Source organism: Hypanus sabinus, chromosome 23 (assembly GCF_030144855.1).
Source record: "Hypanus sabinus isolate sHypSab1 chromosome 23, sHypSab1.hap1, whole genome shotgun sequence".
Taxonomy (NCBI): domain Eukaryota; kingdom Metazoa; phylum Chordata; class Chondrichthyes; order Myliobatiformes; family Dasyatidae; genus Hypanus; species Hypanus sabinus.
The window spans coordinates 27,045,864-27,069,941 of NC_082728.1; the positions used below are offsets into that span (position 1 = coordinate 27,045,864).

At 41.2% G+C, this 24,078-nt stretch overlaps 1 protein-coding gene across 1 annotated transcript in view; it reads right to left on the reverse strand.

Annotated features, from left to right (window-relative positions):
• The window catches only part of fasn (fatty acid synthase), an 80,702-nt gene extending 69,742 nt beyond the window's left edge, over positions 1–10,960 (reverse strand). Inside the window, exon 1 of the mRNA XM_059948586.1 lies at positions 10,766–10,960. The gene's annotated coding sequence lies outside the window, so the exon portion shown is untranslated. The remainder of the gene's footprint in view (positions 1–10,765) is intronic.
• Positions 10,961–24,078: the final 13,118 nt, after the last annotated feature.

Sequence of the window (24,078 nt, forward strand, 5' to 3'; positions counted from 1 at the left end):
ATTCTGCCTCGAATTCATAACAACCTCCTGCACTGTACCACCCACCTCCACATCTCTCAATCCCTTTACTCTTATTTAAATCCAAAACATTTGCAGAGACTACAGCCATCTCAACCTGTCCTGCTGGAGCTCCCTCACCAAGTTCCATCTATTGTGCTCACATCTTCGCTGACCACAATTCAACTGTCATAAGCACTGCCAGAGCAGCAATACCCACACTTTAAAAATAAATGTATTTGATAGAAAAAGATAATGTTCCTCCTGTCCACTTCTTTCAAATATTCTGAATTGAGAAGTGAACATAGGCCAATACAGGAAAAGGCCAGTCAGCCCTATGCCAACCATGATGCCAGTTTAAAATCTCCCATCCATCTGCATGTGGTAATTATCCCTGCCTATTCACGTACCTCTTCAAATGCCTCTTAGAGAGCACTATCATCTGTTCCTTGCAAATCTGACAGCTACAACTCTGCATGTACAAAAATTGCCTTACAGATCTCCTTCAAATTTCCCCTCTTTCACAAATTATGTCCTTCAGTATTTGAAATTTCCACGGACGGCATTTATTAGATTGTGCAAGTTATGTTCACAGGTGATAAATAATAAACTGCTCCTTTAAAAGTTAATACTTTTCTGAAGTTTATGGATCAAATCTCATGAGAATCCTTTCTCCATTCTCTCTATTAATTTCTATGCCCATCTGATTGTATTGCTCTATGTACACCTGCCTGCTATATCCCATTCTCTGGGTGCATGGCAGAAAATGCCACTGTGATGTGGAGATGGTGGCCATCTACAGTGTCATGGGGGAAAAAAAAAAGGACACTTTATCTTCAGCTTAGAAAACAAACTAGGTTCACAATGAAGATAAAATCTGCAGATGCTGGAAATATTCCTAGGTTCATAATCTGTTTTGTTACAGTTCAGAAGCCAGAAAAGTTTCATATTGGTGAGCCATCTAAAATGTCAAGAAGTGTATGGAAACAGGGGATAGGCAGGAACAAGCAGATGATGGAGTTGGAAAGAAACACGACAGTAAATTGTAGTGTAAACACGAGGAAATCTGCAAATGCTGGAAATTCAAACAACACACACAAAATGCTGGTGGAACACAGCAGGCCAGGCAGCATCTATAGGGAGAAGCACTGTCGATTTTTCGGGCCGAGACCCTTTGTCAGGACTAACGACGAAGTGTCTCAGCCCGAAACATCAACAGTGCTTCTCCCTATAGATGCTGCCTGGCCTGCTGTGTTCCACCAGCATTTTGTGTGTGTTGAGTAAATTGTAGTGAAAGAGTCCTGCAAATTTCATTTACTGTCCAGTAGTCAGCATTTGACAGTTTGAAACTTTTATATTAGACAACAGTAGGTGCAGGAGTCGGCCATTCGGCCCTTCTAGACAGCACCGCCATTCACTGTGATCATGGCTGATCATACACAATCAGTACCCCGTTCCTGCCCTCTCCCCATATCCCTTGGTCCCGCTATCTATAAGAGCTCTATCTAACCCTCTCTTGAATGCATCCAGAGACTTAGAGCATTGCACATATCCACCACTCTCTGGGTGAAAAAGTTTTTCCGCATCTCTGTTCTAAATGGCCTACTCCTTATTCTTAAACTGTGGCCTCTAATTCTGGACTCACCCATCAGCGGGAACATGCTTCCTGCCTCCAGCGTGTCCAATCCCTTAATAATCTTATATGTTTCAATCAGATCCCCTCTCATCCTTCTAAATTCCAGTGTATACAAGCCCAGTCGCTCCAATCTTTCAACACATGACAGTCCCGCCATTCCGGGAATTAACCTTGTGAACCTACGCTGCACTCCCTCAATAGCAAGAATATCCTTCCTCAAATTTGGAGACCAAAACTGCACACAATACTTCAAGTGGGGTCTCACCAGGGCCCTGTACAGCTGCAGAAGGACCTCTCTACTCCTATACTCAATTCCTCTTGTTATAAAGGCCAGCATGCCATTAGCTTTCTTCACTGCCTGCTGTACCTGCTCGCTTTCATTGACTGATGTACAAGAACACCTGGATCTCATTGTACTTCCCCTTTTCCTAACTTGACTCCATTTAGATAGTAATCTGCCTTCCTGTTCTTGCCACCAAAGTGAATAACCTCACAGTTATCCACATTAAACTGCATCTGCCATACATTTGCCCACTCACCCAATCTGTCCAAGTCACCCTGCATTCTCATAACATCCTCCTGACATTTCACACTGCCACCCAGCTTTGCGTCATCAGCAAATTTGCTAATGTTACTTTTAATCCCTTCATCTAAATCATTAATGTATATTGTAAACAGCTGCGGTCCCAGCACCAAACCTTGCGGTACCCCACTGGTCACAGCCTGCCATTCCGAAAGGGACCCGTTAATCACTTCTTTTTGTTTCCTGTCAGCCAGCCAATTTTCAATCCATGTCAGTACTTTGCCCCCAATACCATGTGCCCTAATTTTGCCCACTAATCTCCTATGTGGGACTTTATCAAAAGCTTTCTGGAAGTCCAGGTACACTACATCCACTGGCTCTCCCTTGTCCATTTTCATAGTTACATCCTCAAAAAACTCCAGAAAATTAGTCAAGCATGATTTTCCCTTCATAAATCCATGCTGACTCGGACTGATCCTTCTACTGCTATCCAAATGTGTCGCAATTTCCTCTTTTATAATTGACTCCAGCATCTTTCCCACCACTGACGTCAAACTAACCGGTCTATAATTCCCTGTTTTCTCTCTCCCTCCTTTCTTGAAAAGTGGGACAACATTAGCCACCCTCCAATCAGGAACTGTTCCTGAATCTATAGAACATTGGAAAATGATTATCAATGCGTCCACGATTTCTAGAGGCACCTCTTTAAGTACCCTGGGATGCAGACCATCAGGTCCCAGGGCCTTATCAGCCTTCAGACTCAACAGTCTATCCAACACCATTTCTTGCCTAATATAAATTTCCTTCAGTTCATCCTTTACCCTAGTTCCTTTGTCCATTATTACATCTGGGAGATTGTTTGTGTCTTCCCTAGTGAAGACAGATCCAAAGTACCTGTTCAACTCATCTGCCATTTCCTTGTTCCCCATCATAAATTCACTCTTTTCTGTCTTCAATGGCCCAATTTTGGTCTTTAACTATTTTTTTGCTATTCACATACCTAAAGAAGCTTTTACTACCCTCCTTTATATTCTTGGCTAGTTTACCTTTGTACCTCATTTTTTCTTGGCATATTGCCTTTTTTGTTATCTTCTGTTGCTCTTTAAAAGCTTCCCAGTCCTCCGGTTTCCCGCTCATCTTTGCTGTGTTATACTTCTTCTCTTTTATTTTTATACTGCCCTTTACTTCCCTCGTCAGCCACAGCCACCCCTTACTCCCCTTAGTATCTTTCTTCCTCTTTGGAATGAACCGATCCTGCACCTTCTGCATTATTCCCAGAAATACCTGCCATTTTTGTTCCACTGTCTTCCCTGCTAGGGTATTGTTCCATTGAACTTTGGCCAGCTCCTCCCTCATAGCTCCATAGTTCCCTTTGTTCAACTGCAATACTGACACATCCGATTTTCCCTTCTCCTTCTCAAATTTTAGGTTAAAACATATCATATTATGGTCACCATCTCCTAATGGTTCCTTTACCTCGAGGTCCCTGATCAAATCCGGTTCATTGCACAACACTAAATCTAGAACTCTCTTCTCCCTGGTAGGCTCCAGTACAAGCTGTTCTAAGAATCCATCTCGGAGGCACTCCACAAACTCCCTTTCTTGAGGTCCAGTACAATTCTGATTCTCCCAGTCTACCTGCATGTTGAAATCCCCCATTACCTTTGCGACATGCCAATTTTAACTCTTCATTCAACTTACACCGTACATCCAGACTGCTGTTTGGGCGTCTGTAGATAACACCCATTAGGGTCTTTCTACCCTTAGAATTTCTCAGTTCTATCCATACTGACTCTACATCCCCTGATTCTATGTCCCCCCTCGCAAGGGACTGAATATCATTCCTCACCAACAGAGCCACCCCACCCCCTCTGCCAGTCACCGTCTGTCCTTGTGATAAGATGTATACCCTTGAATATTCATTTCCCAGGCCCTTCGTATCTTTGTTCACAGGATAGAAAGCTCAGCATACACTTTTAAGAATGTTACATCAGATGAAGTATTCTTGTCCAATTGTTTCTGAAGTATACAAGTTCAAATTTGGAAATGTATTTCTGAACAAGTGAAAGCAGTGAAATCATTATGTCCTTCTGCAAGGTCGATACTCTTGAATTGGGAGAGCTTGCTTCAATTCATTTTATTGATGCTGCTTCGTTGAATCTCCATTTGTGTCAAAAGTACATCTACAGCAATTGTTCCTTCAGCTGAACTCTCTCTTTTTACCGAGTGCTGTTGCTCTATAGATGACAATGCTTCTTCACAACAGATGCAGCAGAGCACCTTGCCCTTCACCTGTGACTTTGGGTGATGAGCGTATAGCAGCGCTCTTTACCATGGTAATGGTGAAAAGAGAGCTGGATATTGTCCTGGCTAACCTGCAGAGATGTACTTTGAACAGCATCTTTGACTTGCCACTGTCTCTTCTTTCCCCAGTAGCAGACAGAGATAAATTAACACTAAGGGCAACACCAATTCTGCACAGACAAGGAAATGAACCCATGACCTGAGGCCACAATGGGAAGGTAAGGTTATTAGCTCAAGGAGATCCTCCAACTAAGCTATCTACTGAAAAAGAGCCTTGTTCCATTTAGCTCAAAGATTCCTTAACAGAGTTAGAGCACAACCCCCCCCCCCCCCACCCATACCCTTTGAAAAATTTAGGTCTCACGAAAATGTTAACTGTTTCATAAAACTTAGATCAAAAGTAACAAATCCAGTATTATAAATGAAACAATGTATCACATTGTTTCACATTATAGTATCGGTTTCTCCGTGGGAACCAAATGTACCACTCTTTTTACCAGAGTTATAGATCTGGGCCAAAAGACAATGTAATTCTGACATCAAATACTATGATTAGACATATCTTACATTTTCAGTGAACCTTCCCCACTTGGTTTACACTATCAGTAATACCATTTGATGGTTTAGTTGAGGTGACATTCTACGGAACTGACAATGTTCTGTACGAAGAAGATGCCTTTCAAGTTAAATTTGGATACATTCAGTAGCAGCAACAAAGAGAGCATATGAATTTAGAAAATAAGCCAATAAATTAATCTTTCATCATTATATTCACATTTAAGTTTTAGTCTTGTTTTTAATTTACTGTTCTTGACGTCTTATGTCTGCTAAAGCAATTAGATTAATTTGTTCCGCCAGCATTTTGTGTGTTGCTTGAATTTCCAGCATCTGCAGAGTTCCTCGTGTTTTAGATTAATTTAATCTGCCGCTTTATCATAGATTACATGCTGATTGAATGCCAATAACACCCCCAAAGCTGCAATCACAACGTTCCCAACTTGTTCAAGATAAGCCACTATAGCATGAACCATATAGTCAAAACATGCAGCTTGTCTTTTTGGTTTCAAAAAACTGTACATTACTAGGTGGCTAAATTTAACAGTAGGGTTAACAAAGATTACTGAACAATTAGGTTATTTCAAGCAGACTAATGCTTTGTTATGTTTATAGAAAATTTAAGCCCCCCCATCAGTACAATAATGTTGAGATTGTTTTTTTAAAAAAATTCAGATTAGTGAAATATTTCAAATCACAGAATGAAAAAGCACAAGAGAATGCCAGTTAATCCATTATTTCTGGGGGGAGGGGCTATCCAATTCATTAAGGGGATATCTAATTTCCACTTTGGCTATTTTATCAATTTCTTTTTGATGATTAATATTTAATCTGCTTCCTTTACCCATCTGGACAGCATGTTCCTTATCATGTCAACTAACTGGATTAAAATATGACTTTGGATCATTGTGCTTCTGGTTCTTTTGACAATGCATTCAATGACAATTTGCCATCAGTTTAAAAGGCCTATGATACATAATCAATATATGCCATTATGTTACTTAAGCTATCCTCTAATAAAAACAGCCAAACATTAAGAAAATTGAAACCTCCCCCTAAAATAAATGGTCCTGAACTCTGCTCTGGAAGCAGTAGCAATGAAATCATGATAAAAATTGAAGCCTAGCTTCAACATTTTCCCTTCCATCACTACTGCATCAGTAACAAATTGTTCAATGCCCTTCACTATACCCAAAGCGCCTGCTGCATTCTAAAGTCATTGCATTGTACATAATTGAACTGAATTGTGCTTTGATTCAAGACTAACTGAAACCTTTCAGAGAAACTTTTCCTGGCTCCTGGTGACAGTCTGTTGTCTGTGTAGAGAGATCACCAATGTTCTCAATACCCTGAGCTCAGCTTTTCCATTGTATAACAGCAGCAGGCTGCCACCCTCATGTGCGAAGGGCTCAAAGCTATTTTTTTTGGTGAATGTAACATAATAACTCTTCAATTTTTTTTGTGAGTAAGCAGCAGGAAATTTTGCTCAAAAAAATCCTGAATAAAATGCAATCTGAAATCTACACTTTGATATGGATTCCTCCGCTATTGAATTTTATAGTCCTATCAGCACTTTTTCATGCTATCCATGTAGACAGGTCTTCGACCAGTACAATGCTTTCTTTATCCAGACTTGGGTTATCAATGGTTGAAATTATAAGTAATTTTCATTTCCCCAGAAAAAAAATGGGCCCATGCAGTACTGTTGCACTATTCCTCTTGCTGTACCAAATTTTACATTTTCTGATTCCTAGGACAAGGCAGGGACTGGGTACTGATAGTGAATGATCAGCCATGATCTCAGAATGGCGGTGCAGACTCGAGGGGCCAAATGGTCTACTTCTGCACCTATTGTCTATTGTCTAAACCTATGGTATCCCCAGATCATAACCATTGTTTCCCCAAATTAAACATGTACTGGGAGAATATATAAATTTTAGCTCCAAGCAACAGTATTTATATTCTTTCTATTACTCTCTCCCATTGTCCTTAGATTCTGCCTGACAGTGTGGTGTCCAGGTATTTCTTCATACCTCCTTCACTGATGCCAATTGCAGCACCCATCATTGCCGAAGAGCAGGAATTTCAACTACTCTGCCTGGAAGACCAGGGAGTTGTGGGGTTCACCAACCACATCCCCCATTTCTCTCATTACACCTCTGCTGTCCTGGACACGGCAGTGGATCAGAAATTACCGCTCCCTTCTCCAATGTGCACACACTAAGTTATAAACAGTTATAATCGGCTTCCTCATCTGGACTGAAATTGACCTGTAGTGAGCAATCTTCATTTGTTCTCCAAATTTCTGTCAATCCCACCTCCCACGGTCATGTTTGGAATACAACTCTATTCCAAAATACTATTTAGTCAGGCTTTTGGAGTTCGGCCATTTGATTTGTTCAACTACTCTCTTATTTCTATATCAAACAGTACTTGCAAACAGTAGCTTTCTTTTTCATTCCCTTTGCTTCCCAGGGTACAATCACCAACTTTTCTCTTTCATGGTCGAACTCTCCAGAGTGCCTCTCACACATTTGGCTTAACCACATCAAGATCTGCCGGTTCATGACCCTGCTCATCATGATGTCTAGTTCCCTTACCATGGAGGAAAGGTAGGTCCTAGCTCTTTTCTCTGTTACCCATCACATCTTTAAACTACACTCTCCACTCACAACTCTAATAAACTACCTTTTGCATTTCTTCACCTCTAGGACAGTGATCATGAATTAATGTTCAAAGGTACAATTTAATGTCAGAGAAGTGTGCAATATACGTCCTGAAATGTTTTCTGTTTGCACTCAGAATCTGTCCCCCCTCCCCAAACTCAGCTTTTAAGCCAGAACTCCTTAACCCACCCCTTTTCTAGTTCTATTTCCCCAGATTAATCTCATTCATACTACTGCTGCCTTAATTTCAAACTCGCTTATATTCCATTCCAGGTGTCTACATGGCATATGAAATGCTTTCTCTTCCCCTGAAGTTAACATGTACCTGCCTTTTGCTTCACAGTTGCTCCATTAATTTCCCTGCTGATAAATATTCTACACAGAGTCCCGTACTCACTAAAAAAATAATGCTGCCTTCACCCTCCCTTTCATCGACAAAGTCCTAAAATACATTGTTGCCTCCCAGATTGAACTAAACCCATTTCCGTTGAAGTTTTCTTCCCTTTACTTCCCAGATAATAGATGACACAGATCACAGTCGCTCCTCAGTTGCCTCAAGCTCTGTGCAACCCCCAGCACAAAGTATATCCCACCATGCTCTTCCAGCTCCATCTGTGGTACTACCACTGCTTAGTCTGCTCTTACCCTGTTCAAATGTAGTCAAGGAATCTTTGGCAATAGTGATGCAAGAAGCTGCAGAACTGGAGTCAGAAGTAAGGAGTAACCGTGGCAATTGTTACTCTTCCATCCCAGCACCATTATCCCCCTTAAACTTTCCTCCCTCACCTACACGCCATCAAAGTCAAGAGAGGCTCCACACCAATAACACTCACCTCTTGTGACCCTAGCGCAGCCACTTTGCTATCAGAATGCCTTACCTAATATCTGTCCTTCTAAGGGTTAGAACATAAGAAATAGGAGCAGGGGTAGGCCATCCGGCCCATAGAGCCTGCCCCACCATTCAATAAGATCGTGGCTGATCTGTCCGTAAACTCAGCTCCATCTACCTGCCTTTTCCCCATAACTCTTAATTCACTTACTATGTAAAAACCTAGCTAACTGTACCTTAAATATATTTAGTGAAGAAGCCTCAACTGCTTCCCTGGACAGAGAATTCCACAGATTCACTACTCTCTGGGAAAAACAGTTTCTCCTCATCTCCATCCTAAATCTTCTCCCCTGAATCTTGAGGGAATGTCCCCTAGTTCTAGTCTCACCTACCAATGGAACTTTCCTACTTCTATCTTATCTACAAGATCTAAGATCTTTCACCCAACTATATACACAGAAGCCTAAAGCCACCCCTTTCATCTCTAGTGGCAATGTCACTCCCTACATCCTTGCTTTTTAACCCACTGATAACTGCCTTGTCTTGTGCCTCACTCCCAATATTAATAAACGCACCTTAACCACACAGATTTCCTCTGCAAGCCTCATCTCTCACCTTAATAGAACAACCCACAAGACCGGCATTTTTAATAAACAGATCACCACCTACACAACCCAATTTTAAAGTCCTCCCAACTTGTTTCATCTTTTGCCAACCATGTTGAAGATGCCACCGTGACACACCTTAGATTTTTATTTTAGTTTCGCAAGCAAATCAACTGTAAATTAGACATTGTTATTACTCCAGCTAAGCATACCAGAAAGTTTGTAGTCACACCAAGAATGTGCCAGTACAAAAAAAAATCAAGTTTTAAGCAGGACTCTTTCAAGCCATGCACACACATTAGTTTTCTTTTATTTAGTATGACCTTGCCTATTGAACAAAAAAACGTTTCCCAATTGCTACCATTTTAATCCCTGACAGAACGTTATCAATGGATTGCTTCTGTTTAAGGGGTAATTAGGGCTCCATTCTGGTTGAATCAGATAAGATCATGTTGATATTGGAAATCATGTCAGAGATCTTCAATATCCAAAATACAAAGCCAACCTTCCAATGGAGACTTATGCATGAACGTGGCCCTCATGTTAACTCTACTGAGTACATCCGGCTAAAATAAGTTTAGGTTAGAACTAGGTATTTTTTAAATTGAATTGGGAAAAATAATCCAAGATATATATTTTTGGAAATTGATATACTACAGGAATATCACGATTAAGACTTTATCTTTGGAAAAATCTGCATTTGGACGTGAATCAACTGTTAAATTGAAGAGAAGTGGCTCAGTTATAAATTGATCACAATGTTTAAGCAAGCAACACACACACATTTTCTCTTGCTTGATGTTTAAGCAAGAATCGTCTCCGCTAGTTGGAGGTGCAATGCCGGCATGTTGTAAACTTCCTGCTTTTCACGTGCATCCTGGACGTCATTTTCAGCTGAAATCTGTAGATTTGGAATCAATCATTGACTGTTTTTCTAAAAAAAAATTCTGCATAGATTTACTCCAAGGCGCATTCAAGGTGGGAGCGGGACATTTAAGCAATGACCTTACATTTTCCCTCCCAGATCGGTCAGGTGGGAAGGTCTTTTACACATCGGAACGGTGAAATTTACGCCTCCACCTTTCCAAGAAATTACAACATGTCGTCCATCCTAACATCCGCAACGTGGAGCCAGATCGGCGAATGATGCACGAATGTGCACCCGCATCAATCCACGAAAAAAACCCCACAAAATTGCATTAGATTTGACGAAGGAAGCTCGCACAGCTGATCTAAAATAAAACATCACCCTTAAGAGCTTAAACCAACCACAATGAGACAAGGCTCGGAGGATGGGAAAAAATGGCAGCGCTGTAATCTTATCTCCACTGCAATACAATCAGGCTAATCAGATGAGAGCCAGAGGAGCACCGGGTTTCTGAGACATCCAGTAATGCTGTGAATTAATTCATTCGATTTTTTTAAAAAAAAAGAAAGCTGGATCTGCGCTGCCTAGACTAGACTGGACTAGAATGCGTTAGTTCTCTGCCGGATTTATGCGCACACTCCCACCGCGCATTGAACCCCTTCATTAACAGTGGCGTTTCCTCTACTTCCCTTTTGATCCGTTTTGACAGAGTAACCATCTCCCACAATGGTACAACCGTCTAGTTATTAGAAATATTTACAGAACTCAAAGCTGAATCATACCTCGGTTGCCGTTTCTTTCAAATCCGGTAGCTCTACTTTCTCGCCTTTGTTTGCCCGGCACTGTTTTCAATGCTTCTAGTACAATTTTTTTAATGTTGCTTTAATTTCATAAAAATATTCACTTTGCTGTGCGCCGCCGCAGCCTGCTGGATCAAGAGCTGGGCTGTGCTCCTCAAAGCTTCGCTAGGTTATTTAAATGACTAATTCGCCGGCTCGCCACGCCACATGGTCTGACAGATTGGGTTTTCAACCCAGTCCAATGAGAGGCGAGGTAGGGCTGGACCACAGGCTCATGAGATGATTAACTCCCCCTTCCAAGCCCGAAGGAGGCGCAGTCTCCGCAGAGGTTACTATAGTTCATGAGTAACATCAGTGTGTTGCACGGGTGGGAGGGTGTAGCGCGGGCCACCTACAGTATGGAACTTCAGATGCATGAAATCCTTTCCTCACTATGGATTGAAGTCAAATTAGACGATTGCAAAGGACTAATTAATCGATATCTCTCGATCGCTTTTCTTTCAAAGTAAATATATTCAATGATTTCCCAGACTTTATGTTACTATTCCCGATCGTTCGTCAAGTGTGAAAGTGTATTTTGATAGGCACACTAAATATGACTACTAACGGCTAATGTCTTGATATAGACAATAGACAGTAGGTGCAGTAGGCCATTCGGCCCTTCTAGCCAGCACCGCCAATCACTGTGATCATGGCTGAACATCAGTACCCCGTTCCTGCCCTGTCCCCATATCCCTTGACCCTGCTATCTATGAGCTCTATCTATGAGCTCTATCTAACTCTCTCTTGAATGCATCCAGAGACTTAGAGCATTGCACATATCCACCACTCTCTGGGTGAAAATGTTTTTCCGCATCTCTGTTCTAAATGGCCTACCCCTTATTCTCAAACTGTGGCCTCTAGTTCTGGACTCACCCATCAGCGGGAACATGCTTCCTGCCTCCAGTGTGTCCAATCCCTTAATAATCTTATATGTTTCAATCAGATCCCCTCTCATCCTTCTAAATTCCAGTGTATACATTAAGCCCAGTCGCTCCAATCCTTCAACATATGACAGTCCCGCCTTTCCGGGAATTAACCTTGTGAACCTACGCTGCACTCCCTCAATAGCAAGAATGTCCTTCCTCAAATTTGGAGACCAAAACTGCACACAGTACTCCAGGTGGGGTCTCACCAGGGCCCTGTACAGCTGCAGAAGGACCTCTTCACTCCTATACTCAATTCCTCTTGTTATAAAAGCCATTAGCTTTCTTCACTGCCTGCTGTACCTGCATGCATATAGCAGCATACTGAAACAATCCAGCAACACGTTCTCCAGTAAACTGCCGACAGAAAGGCTCTTTGTTTAAAATAAAGGTAAGCCAATTCGTATCAGGGAGACAGAATTAGCTAATACCATCGTTGAGTAGGTACGGGCTTGTCGGGTTTACGGCAGAGGTTTGGGCGCAGTTCATCTGCCCGTCTGCTCTTCCACCCGTGGAGGGTGGTGTAGCAGAAAGTGTGTGAACAGCTTCGGTGCGATGATTTCTCTAACTTCCGGTAGTCTACCCCCAGCTGCCCCCCCCCCCACTTCACCGTTCCCTTTTCCCTGTCTTCTTATCTCCTTACCTGCCCATCACCTCTTCCCCCTTTACTTTCTTCCATGGCCTTCTGTCCTCCCCAATAGAATCCCCCTTCTCCAGCTCTGTATCTCTTTCACCAATCAACTTCCCAGCTCTGTACTTCACCCCCCCCCCCGTTTCACCTGTCACCTCGTGTTTTTTACCCCCCCCCCCCCGTCTAACTCTGACTCTTCATCGTTTTTTCTTCAGACCTGATGAAGGGTCTCGCGTGGAACATTGACTGTTCACTCTTTTCCATCGATGCTGCCTGGCCTGCAGAGTTCCTCCAGCATTTTGCTTGGATTTCCAGCATGTGCAGATTTTCTCTTGTTTGTGATACATACTTTGTCACTCATCATTTGATTGTGGAGATGGGAAACAACTATTGTGCTCAATGTTCACAAATGATTATAAAAATGGGAGAAATGTAGTCAAGTCTGATTTGCATGCTTCGTTAATTATCTAGGATTTTAGTACTTGTTGGTTCCCCAGTTATCAGATGGGGCTTATTAGTGAAGCACATGCTTAGATTGTCCTTGCCCTATTTGAATATTCTGATAATAAATGAATTATTTCTGATCCGTTACTTATCCACTACTGATGTAATTATGTGTAATTACAACACAATTAGTACATGTAGGGTTGATAAAGAGGGTACAGTGGATGTTGTATATTTGGACTTTCAGAAGGCCTTTAAAAAGGTGCCACACATGAGGTTGCCTACCAAGTTAAGAGTCCATGGTATTACAGGGATGTTACTGCCATGGTTAGAGCATTGGCTGATTGGTAAGAGGCAGTGAGTAGGAATAAAGGGATCCTTGTTTTGGTTGGCTGCCAGTGACTAGTGGTTTTCCACAGGGATAGGTGTTGGGACCACTTTTTATGCTGTACATTGATGATTTAGAGGATGGAATAGATGGCTTTGTTGCCACTTTTGCAGACGATATGAAGATTGGTGGAGGGACAGGTAGTGTTGAGGAAACAGGCTGCAGAAGGACTTGGACAGATTAGGAGAATGGGCAAGAGAGTACAATGTTGGAAAAAGCATGGTCATGCACTTTGGTAGTAGAAGTAAATCTGCAGACTAATTTCTAAATGGAGAGAAAATCCAGAAGTCTGAAATGCAGAGGGACTTGTGAGTGCTTGTCCAGAACACCCTGAAGGTTAGCTTGCAGGTAGAGTCAGTGGTGAGGAAGGCAAATGCAATGTTAGCATTCATTTCAAGAGGTCTAGAATACAAGAGCAAGGATGTGATGCTTTGACTTTTAAAGGCTCTAAGAAAAGATGTGCTGGCATTGAAGAGGGTTCAGAGGAGATTCACAAGGATGATTCCAGGAATTAAAGTGTTCTACAAAGAACGTCTGATAGCTCTGGGTCTGTACTCGCTGGAATTTAGAAGGGGAGATCTCATTGAAACCTTTTGAATGTTGAAAGGCTTAGACAGAGTAGATGTGGAAAGGATGTTTCCATGGACGGGGAGTCTAGGACAAGAGGGCACAGCCTCAGGATAGAGGGGCATCCATTTAAAACAGAGATGCGGAGAAATTTCTTTAGCCAGAGGGTGGTGAATCCGTGGAATTTATTACCACAGGCAGCTGTGGATGCCAGGTCATTGGGTGTATTTAAGGCAGAGCTTGATAGGTTCTTGTTTGGACATGGCACCAAAGGTTATGGGGAGAAGGCTGGGGAGTGGGGCTGAGGAGGGGAAGAAAGGATCAGCCATGATTGAATGATGGAACTGATTCGATGGGTTAGATCTGCAAGGATGGGATACAGAACAGTACATAGGACAATAAGAAACCAATTTACCATTAGTTTGAGATGATGAAAATTTGCCTGTTTTTGAATGACAGATAAACTAGTTTTGGGTTTGACCTTGGACTTGCAGGTGAGGTCATTCCTTTAAGTGTACAGAGTATTGTATATAGTAGGTTGAGTAACAACCCAAAATGCAGGATGAACTCAGCTGGCAGCAGCTGGGGAGGGAAATGTACAGCTGATGTTTTGGACCATTCATGAGGATAGTATTTTTAGAAATATAGTAGGTTTGTATCTTTGCCTAATCAAATCTAGATGTTACATGGATAAAACTAGCGGTAAGAAATGATTGTTTTGTTAGCAGATGAGCAGAGGCAGTAGAGTCAGGAGAACTGCATTGGTGGAAATGGCAGATTTAGTGATGGGGGAGATTTATGTTCTAAACTCAGCGGAAATATTACGTCAGTGTAACAAACAACCTAGTTCAGCCTCCTTTTTTTGTATTATAGTGAATGTTCAGTATCTTGCTTGGTATCAAGGTCCAGTTCTGGAAGTTAATCAATATCCTGCTTAACTGGAATAAGGATGCACCATACATCATCATGCGCCCTGTGTTGTATGACGTGGATGATAATAGTCTTCTATCTGTCTTTAACCTGATCAGTACTACAAGATTTTCAAAACTTTTGCAGGCCCATCCCTTGATGTAACTCATGAATATCGTGTGCTGTCAACCGCGACTTTTTCTTCTATCAATTTTTCCTGTTACTGCAAGATATTTGAACTTCTCTTTCCTCAGTACCCAGAAATTCCAGCTGTCATTTCCTGATTGATAATGTCGGCTCTCTTCTTCTTCTTCTTCTTCTTCTAGCTTTTTGCAGCACTTCCTCATTTGTTACTCTGTCCTTCAACAATATTTTCATGGTTCTTCTCAAAAACCACATTTCTGCAGTTTCAAGTCTTCCTTCATTTTGCTTTGCTATTGTTCAACATTGCCTTCCATATGTTAGTGGGAAATGGATGTAACACTGCAACACTCTTGAGCTTTGTACCCATAGAAATTATATTATTCTTTAGTATCTTGCTCAAACACTCGAACATACATTTAGCATTACCAATACTCCTCCTAATTTCAACATCAGCCCTCTGTCATTGTTGTATTTCCATGTTTGTTTAATTGTTTCATGGCCCACTTTCAGTTCGCATTTCTGTATTTCTTTCTTCTTTGTGACAACCATACATTTGTTCTTCTTGCAGTTGATGGACAATCCTCTCTTTCACTTTGTTCAACTTCCAGTATTTTTTGGAGATTCTCTTTAGAACTAGCTGTTAGCACTGTGTCATCTGTGTATCTTAGGCTGTTCAAATTGTATCAACGAATTATGCCTGGAGTACTGCAAATTTCTCTTAGAATTGTCTCGCTATAGAGGTTGAACAAGTCAAATGAGAGAACACAACCCTGTCTAACTTATCTCTTATTTTGGACAAAGTACTTCCTTGCACCTTGGGCTCTTAGCTCTCAGTAGAGCATTGGCCATCGATGACCTCCCATCTCCATCATCCTTTGTTCTGAGGCTTTATCTCGAGGGTGGACTGGGAGTGTCCCCATCATTTAATTTCAGCCTCAATGTCTCTCCTCTGTGTGTTCTTTGAATGTCCCTTTTTCCTCTTTCTTTGTGGATTCCATTTGAATGCCTGCCTGGTGATGTTGGTTGGCTTCCTAAAGATGTGGCCAATCCATCTCCATTTCTATTTATGTACTTGTATCCCTATGGATTCCTGGTTGGTGTTTTCCCACAGAGTCTGGTTGGATACTTTCAATCCATCTAATGTTTAGGATTCTTCTCAGGCACTGGCTGATGAACGCCTGCTGTTTTTGCAGAGTCTTTGTTGTTCTCAAGGCTTCAGAGCCATATAAGAAAATAAGAGATAGGAGCGGGAGTAGGCCATCTGGCCCATTGAGCCTGCTCCACCATTCAATAAGATCATGGCTGATCTGACCATGGACTCATCTCCACCTACCTGCTGTTTCCCCATAACCATTAAATCCCCTACTATGCAAACATCTATCCAACCTTTCTTTAAATATATTTACTGAAGTAGCCGCCACTGCTTCATTGGACAGAGAATTCCACAGATTCACCACTCTTTGGGAAAAGCAGTTCCTCTTCATTTTTGTCCTAAATTTACTTCCCTGAATCTTGAGGCTGTAAAAGCAGTTTTAACATTTGAGTTGAAGATTCTGATTTCGGTTTTCCTTAACATGAGAATGAATGGTTACAATTTCTTCAAGATGTTGAATACTGGTCTGGCTTTGCTATCCTCATCCGTTCACCATATATACCGGACATAATTGCTTGCCTCATTTTCAAATCTCATTCCTGCTCTTTGTTCCCATTACAAGTTTCTGATGATTCTGGTATCTTCCTCATCAATGTCCAAGTCCTGAAGACTTTTTATAAGCTCTTCATGTGTCACCTTATCGGAAGTTTTGGTATAATCAATGAAACGTAGGTATAGGTCTTTCTGGTCCTCTATGGCACACTCACATATCACTCTAAGGATGAAGATTACATTTTGCATTCCACTATCTTCAATGAAACCATACACTCTTGTGTGATCTCCGGTTTTATGCCTTTTCATGATGGTACTCAGGAGGACTTTCACAACATGACTCATTAAAGTAATCATGTGATGTAACTTGCATTCAATGGCTCTAAGTTTTTCCGCAGTACAATAAATATTGACCTGTTCATTTCCTCAGGTATTTCCCCACTATCATACATTTCATTCAGTAAATCTGTCAACCTTGTACCATACAGTTCTATAATATCTCTGCAAATTTAAGTTAACTGCATTATATTTGCCTTTCAAAACATCCCAAGAAAAGAACCTGTATTCAACAAAAAAAAATCCCACATGGCAAGAACCTTCAGTAAATCTAAAGGACAGTACTGTTTTATATTATAATTTATGGTTTTGTGCCATACCATAAGGATAAAAGATCAACTTTTTTGCCATATACATTTACATGTACTAGGAAATTGCTGCGGTGTGTTGGTCAAGGTGCAATATGTAACTAATAACTAACATACAACAATCATAAAGAATTATTTAAAAATAAAGTTAGAGGTCAATTACACCAATTGGATCTTCAGTACTTATTTATTGCCTTTTGATAATAGTTCAAAGTAAATTTATTATCAAAGTACATATATGTCACCTGAGATCCATTTTTTGTGGGCATACATAATAAATCTATAGAATAAATCTAAATCTCTTAGAGGGATCAGAAGTGGAGAGAGTGAGCAGTTTCAAGTTCCTGGGTGTCAAGATCTCTGAGGATCTAACCTGGTCCCAACACATCGATGCAGTTAAAAAGAAGGCAAGTCAGCGACTATAGGAGTTTGAAGAGATTTGGTATGTCAACAAATACACTCATAAACTTCTATAGATGTAGCATGGAGAACATTCTGACAGGCGGCATCACTGTCTGGTAGAATGATGGTGGTGGGGGGGGGGGGGTGCTACTGCACAGGACTGAATGAAGCTGCAGAGGGTTGTAAATTTAGTCGGCTCCATCTTGGGTACGAGCCTACAAAGTACCCAGGACATCTTCAAGGAGCAGTGTCTCAGAAAGGCAGCGTCCATTATTAAGGACTTCTAGCACCCAGGGCATGCCCTTTTGTCATAGTTACCATAAGGTAGGAGGTACAGAAGCCTGAAGGCCCACACTCTGCAATTCAGGAACAGCTTCTTCCCCTCTGCCATCCGATTCCTAAATGGACATTGAAACCTTGAACACTACCTCACTTTTTAAAATATTTGTTTTTTGCATGGTTTTTAATCTATTCAATATTCGTATACTGCAATTTATTTATTATTATTTTATGTATTTATTTTTCTTCTATATTATGTATTGCATTGAACTGCTGCTGCTAAGTTAACAAATTTCACAACACATGCCGGTGATAATAAACCTGATTTTGATTCATAACTATTAAAGAATCAGTGTAAGACCATCCAACTAGGGTGTTCAACCAGAGTACAGTCATCTACCTGAGAGATGCCTGAAATATAGTGTGTTATCACTTTAACTGCACTCTGTAAATTCTGTAGGAAATGTTACATTAAATGCCTAAGAATGTATGTATTCGACTTTAAATTTTGTATTTTCCTACTGATTTTAATCACTTTCTGTTGATGGGTATGGTCGTAAATGTGTTATATTAACCATAAAAATGTAATTTTATTTCTGCAAAGCTGGAGGATTTAATCCCTTTCTCTTACTCTTTTGAGTACTTAATATTTGCTGACTAAATCAGATGAACAAGAAATGGTACAATGATTGTGTCTAATCCATACGGTAACACATACATTTGGGGAAAGTTTGATTCTCTCTTGTTCTGTTATTTTGGGGGAGGGGGGAGTCCTCATTTGGAAATCAGACTATGTAGCAACAGCTACACAAAACCATTTCTATAAGTAGAGGAATGTAATTGTGAAGTGTGCTTAAAGATCTTGTTTTCAAAGTCCATGATATTCAGTTTGAATCCTGGGTACTTTGACATCCTGTGCATGCACAGCACCATCTTCAGTTTGTAATGCATGCCTGGACACCACATCCAAGATTTTATTGATGCACATGTGCTCTGTGACTTCCATGGGTCAATCTTTCAACAGCTTACATTGCAGCACCACAAGGACCTGCTTGACCAGTACTGATTCCCAGCATTAGATAGCCGACTAGGGAATTCCTCCATAAGCTGGGAACTTCCTTGACTCTCTGTACACAATTCCCTTTCCTATCACTGCTGACTAATTTCCCCTTTCTCTTCACTTTCCAGGCATCACTCACCCGTTACCAGGTTCATGATCCTCTCATGTTCATAAACTCACTGGCTTGATATGATCCTGATTATATGTCTTTATAAATGCTGACTAATTTCAAACAGGAAAAAAATCTGCAGATGCTGGAAATCCAAGCGATGCACACAAAATGCTGAAGAAACTCAGCAGGCCAGGCAAAAGAGAAAAGTACAATTGATGTTTTGGGCCGAGACCCTTCGGCAGGACTGGAGGGGGAAAAAAAGCTGAGGAGTAGATTTAAAACGTTGAGGAGGGCAGAGTGAAGCACCAAATGATAGGTGAAACGTGAAGGGGGAGGGTGAAGTAACGAGCTGGGAAATTGGTGAAAGAGATACCAGGCTGGAGAAGGAGGAGTCTGATAGAAGAGGACAGGCCACGGAAGAAAGAAAAGGGGGAGGAGCACCAGAGGAAAGGTGAGGGAGGGAAACGGGATGTCAAGTGGGTTGTATATGAGCATGCGCGTATTATACAAGTTCGCAAGAATGCACATGTGGTGGAAGGGCATACGCGCGTAGATGCACCATTCCCTAAAATATTTTGTTCACGCATCCTCTTCTTACTAGTAGTTATACAGCATAGGAGACTCTCGCCCAACTGGTCATGGCGACCAAGACACCAAACGGAGCAGACTTTATTTGCTCGCGGACAGCCCCTATCCCATTACGCCCTTCCTATCCACAAACCTTTACCGCCGTAAAACAGAAACGGGGTTTTCTTTTCATACCTAATCCACACTTGCCTTTCCACCGTCAGTGATATCAACTGCCCTGCCTTTGCAGGTGCGTCTGTGAAAGTAAACCTGTTCGGTTCACACTAAACCCGACCCCAGGTTGCGCACCCCTGAATAAATCCAAATTAGGGATCTTCAGTGAATAGGGACTATCAGGAGCAAATTACCCTTTCCGCTTTCTCTCTCTCGTTTCTAAAGTCAGTAATAAAAAGAAACAAGTAGAATAAATCAGATTTTTAAAATACGAGGTTATAAAGCCTAAAAAAAATGACAGCACTTTCAAGCATCGATATAAGAAAATGTAACCGGGTGCCATTAATCTATGAAAAAGCGGAGTCAATTATGTAACAAGCAGCCATTCAGAGGAGGCGGGTGTGGAAGTGTGATGACTCTGTCCAATCCGGTCTGACGAGTTGCTGCAATGCACCGATGGGCTGATGTGGTGTTATTGTTTAAAGGGGAAGGGCTTAAAGGGCCGGGCCGGGTGTTACAGGAATTAGTCAATATGTTGTGAACTGAAATTTACTCTCGGTCATTGACCCTGGAACACGCTGATTCAGGATAAAAAACTGTAGGGTTACTAAAAATCATTTACACCAATATTTGCAAAGCTTGACAAAAAAGCTGTATTATAAAAGGACATTTTTTCCCCGAAATAAAACAGCTATTTAACATGCACTTACTTGTAAAAGGAGCAATTTACAACATTAATGGCAAATACTTAAAGGTTTAATATTGGTTTTCTTTTAGATCTCTGGGAATGGCCCGTTATAATTGCAGAGGCAGGAGTCTGTTTAATGATTCCTTACTATTCCTGCACTGCAGTGCTTTAGGTTTGAGACGTGAACTATGTTATTTTATTTGATAGGTTTACGAAATTTGTACTGGTAGAGTACCTGATCATGAAAGTATACATTTCTGCTTCTAAAAGTTCCAGACTGGGAGAAATAGGCTGGGAAAGTGACTAAGTGGTTGTGGTTTGCTAGTCAGTCCTGACAAATGTAAGTAAGTCCTGGAAGTAAACTTGATCCAGGCCAGTTGGGTCCAATGTGGTAATTCAAGTTATCAAACTCTTTCTAATCAAATGTCATTGAGGCTTACAATACTGAAATAGTCATCTTCCTGCTTCAGATGCTCATTTTAACAATGTTGTGAGGGTATTGCCTCCACTATCCCCTCAGAACCCAACACCCTCTAAGTCAGAGACCCCTTTCTTAATGGTATTGGGCCTTGGCATAAAAGTGTTTGGGAACATCTGCATCTAGGTAAAAGACAAAAATTGTTCCTCAATCACCTCTAAACCTCCAATCCATTACATAAACCCATGCCCTCTAGACATCGATGTTATTGGGAAATCTGACCTAACCATGGCCCTGACAATTTAGTACCTTTGACTTCTCTGACTAGTCTATAAAAACACCTGTTCATAATGTACCAAGTCCACTAATAAGTCCCAATAAAACCTCAGTGGATAGAAGCCTTGGCCAGTTTCCTGATTTGATTCTGGAAGAGGCCTAGCTCTCTTTAGCTTACCATCAAAATAAGAAACGCATTGCTATATTCTTCAAAAAAAAAACAGAAAACATGTTTTGGCCAACAAACCCCATGAGATTTTAGATCCTGCACTGAGAGAATCTGATTTGTCAATCATGGTGACTTACACATTAGTGTTTACGACTTCTAACACTTGAGTTGGGAAGCTCTTGCCTCTGTTTTGTGCTACAACATCTGTCAGAGCTGGGTATTTGCTTCATTGTTGACTTTGTTTTGCATTTTGGCTTTTGTATGCTTGGGTAACCACACACGATGTGTTTATAATTGGGATTCCTATTCCTATTGCTTCTTGCAAGAGTAGTTGTGGCTTCAGATTTTTATGAATTGAAAAGCAACTTGAATATAGAAGTGTGGGCAGATTCTCTTTGCAATTTCAAGGAAAAGCTCCTTGGACTAAAAGATCAACTATCTCAATTTCAATGAGCAATTCTTCATACCATTGGATCAGATGTGGACTAACTAAACTTGAAAACACAAGAAATTCTGCAGATGCAGAAAATTTTGGGCAACACAGGTGCAGGTGGAATTCAACAAGTCAGGTAACATAAGACAAGGAAGCATTCCCCAGCTTTCTCCCATACCTTTGACACCCTTACTAATTAAGAACTTATCAATTCCCACTTTAAATATATCCAATGACTTGGCATCTACAGTGGCAACACATTCCACAGATTCATCAACCTCCAGCTAAAGGAATTCCTCCTTATCTTGTTTCTAAGAGACATAGTTCTGTTCTGATGCTCTTCCTTCCGGTCCATTTTGAGGAACATTCGCTCCATGTCCATTCTATCATGGCCTTTCAATATTCAATGAATTTTAATGAGATCCCTACTCATTCTCCTAAATTCCAGTGAGTACAGGCCCAGAGCCATCAAACATTCCTCATACGTTAACACTATCCATAAGACCATAAGATATAGGAGCAGAGTTAGGCCATTTGGCCCATCATCCCCTCTGCCATTTCCTTCTCAGCCCCAATCTCCTGCCTTCTCCCCTGCAACCCTTCATACCCTGCCTAATCAAGAACCTATCAATCTCTGCCGTAGATATAATGATATGGCCTCCACAACCACCTATGGTAACAAATTCCACAGATTCACCATTCTCTGGCTTAAAAAAATCTTCATCTCTGTTCTAAGTGGATGTCCCTCTTTTCTGATGCTGTGCCCTTTGGTCCTAAAATCCCCCCACCAGGAAACATCCTCTCCACACCCACTCTTTCAAAGTGTTCAACATTTGATAGGTTTCAATGAGATTCTCCCTTCATTCTTCTGAATTCCAGTGAATACAGGCCCAAGCCATCAAATGGTCCTCATAACTATTTCATTCTGGAGAACCTCCTCTGAATCCTCTCTAACGTAGACACACTCTTTCTTAAAATAAAGTGCCTAAACTGCTCACAATACTCCGTGAGGCCTTACTAGTGTTTTATAAAGCCACAACATTACATTCTTGCTTTTAAATTCTAGTCATCTTGAAATGAATGCTAGCTTTGTATTTGCCTTCCTCACCACTGATTCAACCTGCAAACTAACACTCCCAAGTTCCTTTGCACCTCAGAGTTTTGAATTTTCTCTCCATTTAGAAAATAATCTACTCTTTTATTTCTTCCATGAAAGTGCATGACCATACACTTCTCAACAGTGTATTCCATTCTTTGCTCATTCTCCTAATCTATCTAAGTCATTCTGCAGCCTCTCTACTTCCTCAACTCTACCTGCCCCTCCATTTCTTTGTATCATCCACAAACTTAGCCGCAAAGCCGTCAATTCTGTCATCCAAGTCATTGACATATAATGTAAAAAGAAGCGATCACATTTCAGACCCCTGCCAAATACTACTAGTTACCAGCAGCCAATCAGAAAAGGTGCCCTTTATTTCTAGTCTTTGCCTCCTGCCAATCAGCCATTCCTTTCTTCAAAGAAATCCAGCAGATTTGTCAGGCAAAAATTTCCCTTAAGGAAGCCATGCTGACTTTGGCCTATTTTATCATGTGCCTCCAAGTACCCTGAAACCACATTCTTGGGCAGCTCAGTGGCATAGTGGTTAGCACAGCACTTTATAGTACCATCATGTGTTGAATTCCCACCACTGCCTGTAAAGACTTTGTATATTCTTCCCCATGAACTCATGGGTTTCCTCAGGTACTCCGGTTTCCTCCCACATTGGAAAGATGTTACAGTTGGCAGGTTAATTTAGTGATTAGACTAGGGTTAAATTGGGGGAGTCTGGGCAGTGTGGTTCAAAAAGCTAGAAGGGCCTATTCTGCGCTGTATCTCAATTTAAAAGAATTAACAGTCGACTCCAATATCTTCCCAACCACTGAGGTCAGACTATCTGGCTGATAGTTTTGTTTCTTCGGCCTCTCTCCCTTCTTGAAGAGGAGAGTGACATTTGCAATTTTCCAGTCCTCCAGAACCATGCCAGAATCTATTGATTCTTGAAAGGTCATTACTAATGTGCCCACAATCTCTTCAGACACCTCTTTCAGAACCGTGGAATGTAGATCTTCTGGTCCAGATGATATGTCTATCTACAGGCCTTTCAATTTTCCAAGCAGCTTCTCCCTAGCAATGGCAACTTCATTCACTTCTGCCCTCTTGACAGTTTTGAATTCCAGCATACTGCTAGTGACTTCCACAATGAAGACTGGTGCAAAATACTTATTCAGTTCATCCATATTTCTTTGTCCCCCATTACTACCTCTCCAGCATCATTTTCCAGTGGTCTGATATCTACTTTTCCTTCTCTTTTACTCTTAATATATCTGAAGAATTTTTTTG